Here is a 3,922-nt window from a genome sequence, read left to right on the forward strand (position 1 = left end):
CATAAAATGAAGCCACATCACCACTGTGTCCTAGGTGGCAAGTGACATGTCATATTGCCACGTCAGCAGTGGCCCTACTTTGACACGTCAGCAAGGGGTCCCACATTTGCCACATCAGCAGTGGCCCCATTTTTGCCACGTCAAGAGTGGGTCCCATAATATGTAATGCAATACTGATTTTAGTCATTTGCAACACCATTTTTATTCATATGTAACATCATTTTTAGTCTTATGCAACACCATATAGAGTCAAATGCAACAATTCAAAAATTAAAAAAATTGGCATAGTTATTCTGCTTTTACATTATTTCTGCCAAACAAGGCATCCAACAATCAATACAACAAGCATCGAATGAAATTTAAAACTTACTAAACTATCAAAGTAGCAAATTCTAACTTCAAAAGAACAAATGAGCAATTTTTTTCTTTTTTTTTCTAAATAATGTCACCTACTCATTTCAACTATAGCCTTATAACTCATTTTGACGTTGTAAAGCATAATGTGTTTGTTTCCAGCCAGGTAGAGAACTGCCAGTTGATGTGATCCTGAGACAAAAATGCCTGTATTTGAGATGGCTTTAAACAGCATTGGGAAAGGCATCCATGTAGATTTACGCTTCTTTGTTGAGTTCGAACCAATATCTTTAGCAATTCCTGAAAGTAACAATTTTAGTAGACAATAATCAGTTAGTCGAGTGAATACTGTCAAACAAATTAAAAATTTATAAGAAAAACCATGCTCCAGCTTAGAGCATTATAGGCAAACCTATACTGAGATAACATTACACCTTATTCTCGTACAAACTAAATAAATAGTATGCATGGACATACATTTAATTGTTGGATCGAGATAAGAAACCAAAAAAATAAAATACCGACATATTAATCTTCTATCCAAAAAAATTGCTTTGCACATAAATTCAGCACATAATCTAAGACAACCATGCCCCTTTTTCACAGTCATTATTGAGATTATCGATATTCTTTCCAGAGACAAGAAATGGGCCTTTCTCTGGCTTTTGAATTCGGATCCTTCCTAAGTCATCCTAAATAGCCTAAAAGAGATTAGGAGATATATAAGAAAAACTGAAACATTTCATTAAAGAAAGGATGAGATAAGACCACAAGAAACACATCAAACTATTATCATGTCACAGCTGGTTATAAGCTATTAAATTTAACTCTCTTAAATATTCACTTATCACTTTCTTACATGTTTTCATCAAAGACAACAGAATAAATATATGCTTCAACTTTGGGATTCCATATTTTACTATTATAAAAGTCGACCTGAAATTTGGCTTTTGGTTCTAAAAACTGAAAAGTAAAGCTGAGAAGATTTTTGAAAAGAAGATGAAACATAAGGAATTTTAAAGATTTCGGAGAGGAACAGAGGATAGCAAAGAACTAGATAAAAGTGGTAAGAATATTCAAGGAGAATATAGCAAGATACATATATTACATTTCCAGCTAACTCTTAGCCAATATTTATATAAACCAACTTTGTGAATTATTTTTGAACATCCCAGTACAACCTAGCTCTTTACTCATAGCCACCATGATACACATTGACCAACTACTTAAATTAGAAATTTCTCCTGAAAACTAAAACTAATCCCTAAAATAGCCACTGCTAAATTACTTCCAGAAAGGAGCTTCAGAATGCTAGCTTATAAAGAAGAAGTTATCGGTAGATAGAGTATATACCATACACAAATTAATGAAGCAGAAGGTCTTTGTGACAGTGTAGACTATGGAATGAAGAGGAATCCAATGAAACAAAGTCTAATAGTGCCAATTTCTCAAAAAGGAACTCAAATTTGGTCATCAGGTCCCGAAGTTCGATATTAGATGAAGACGTATATGTATATGTATAGAAAGTCAGAAAAACATAATTGAATTGAACTTGAAAATGTTACACTAAACAAAATGATTAATTCCGTAATTAAAGATTCATAATCTACTGAACAAAGTTCAGCATGTAATCTTACTCCAGCAAATAGCAGGAACAGCAAAAGATCTACTGGCGGTTCGGTGGCCGGCTGTTGGCAGCAGAGACCCTAGATCCCCACTCGAGCGGCTCTTTGCTTGTATCATCCTTGTGACAAATCACTTCAATTGAAGAAAAGACAATCTTTTTTTTTCTCTCGTTGCCGTCTCTATTGCTTCAACAAGATCTTCCTCACAGCGGACCTGGACAATTCAAGAAATGCCGGTGTCAACAATACTTTTTTTAAAAACTAAGTTTCACTTTTCTAACTTGTAAGTAAATGATACATTATGTATTAGGTTTTCTCGACTGACCTTAGTCGTCCAACATTTGCCTTCACCATTGTGAATCGCATCAACCAGTGCAGTGTAGTTCCAGTTCTTGATCACATTGTATGGTCCATCATGGATCTGAAGTCCATTTATCAGAAAAATTATTTGATTCTGACTACATCAAAATATTGTCGACACATCTTGAGCAGTAACCTGCAAGGGATATAGAATTTGTTAATGTGAAAAAAAAGGAATGATTCTGATAAAATGGTGGGATTTCCAACAGTTAACACCATATATCGTCCATTATTGGAAAAAAAATAGATAACTAGTGATGAGTTACCTGAAAGCTTCCATCACCAATGAAAGAAATTAATCGCTTATCATTAGCAGCCTGTGCTTACCCTAGAGTTGCACCAACCGACCACCCAATGGCCCCAAATTGCATTTGGAACTCATACCTGTATTATTGCACTTACGTTAATACATGCAAACACATTATATACCTTAGGAAATTATATTGAAAGGGATGCTCACCCGCATCCTTTTGGCAATTTCATCTTCTGAAAATTAAACCAGGAATCCCCTGTCTCAGCAATTATATTGAAAGTCATGCGGAATTTGTTTAATTTTCTTGTTGCAGACTATTTCCTTACCAGGAGCCCTTTGTTCACAGAAAACCATCATTAATGAGTCATTCATGCTTGTTTCATCATTTATACATGACGTGTTTCCACCTGAGGTTGATACATCAGCTTCCCTAAGTTGAGAGGGACATAGATCTTCTTAGTATGAATTTCTCCTAAGTGCCGCATCTTCCAGCATCAGATGTTCACTAGAACTTTGGATTGTAATTCCAGGACACCGAATTCTTCACCAAAATCACACCAAAAACACGAAATGCACTATCCGGAAACTCCATACACCCTCCATAAAGCGAAATCAACACATTACAAACAACAACATCAAATACATATACCATTTTCGGAACCAACCCATGAACTTGCAATCCATGTCCAAAACCCCTACTTCCAAGCTTATAACACCCTCTCAAAACACTCCCAATATCATAACTATTCTGAACATACCCAGAAACCAAACAAGCCCAGTACACCATATTTCTGTCAGACATATCATCAAACACCAACCTTGCACAAACCAGATCACCCAATTTAACATACAAAATTAATAAGGGTATTCGACAAAAACACATCCCTAAACAACCCATCATAGTCATACACAAATGAATCTTTTTAGCCTCTTCAATATTAAAACAATTGTTGCACTGAAAAAAAATTGCCAAATGGATTCGACCCCTTAGGCTTAACAGCACCCACAACAACCCCATTGCACCTAGTCATCAACCGACACCTTTCTCGTCCCTCTTCTTTCCCCAACTCTCGTCCCTCTCAAACCCTCCCCTTCTCCTCTCCCTCAAACAATCGAAAGCCCCAAACTTTCTACAATCGACCAGTATTAGCCATGGTTGGATTTCACGAAGGCTTAAAAGAAATGATTTTTATCTGAATTGTTTTGTTAGTGGAAAAGTTGGAAGATTCACACGAAAAGGGGAAGAACTGATGAGCATAGGAAAAACTGATGAGTGTAAGAAAGTTGTACACTCCTATAGGTTTTGGAGTTTATATGAACCAACGATCAG

At 35.9% G+C, this 3,922-nt stretch overlaps 1 pseudogene; it reads right to left on the minus strand.

Moving 5' to 3' along the window:
• Positions 1 to 250: 250 nt before the first annotated feature.
• On the minus strand, positions 251 to 3,922 carry LOC141670996 (pyruvate decarboxylase 3-like; annotated as a pseudogene).

This window comes from Apium graveolens, chromosome 7 (genome assembly GCF_009905375.1).
Source record: "Apium graveolens cultivar Ventura chromosome 7, ASM990537v1, whole genome shotgun sequence".
NCBI classification, from domain to species: Eukaryota; Viridiplantae; Streptophyta; class Magnoliopsida; order Apiales; family Apiaceae; genus Apium; species Apium graveolens.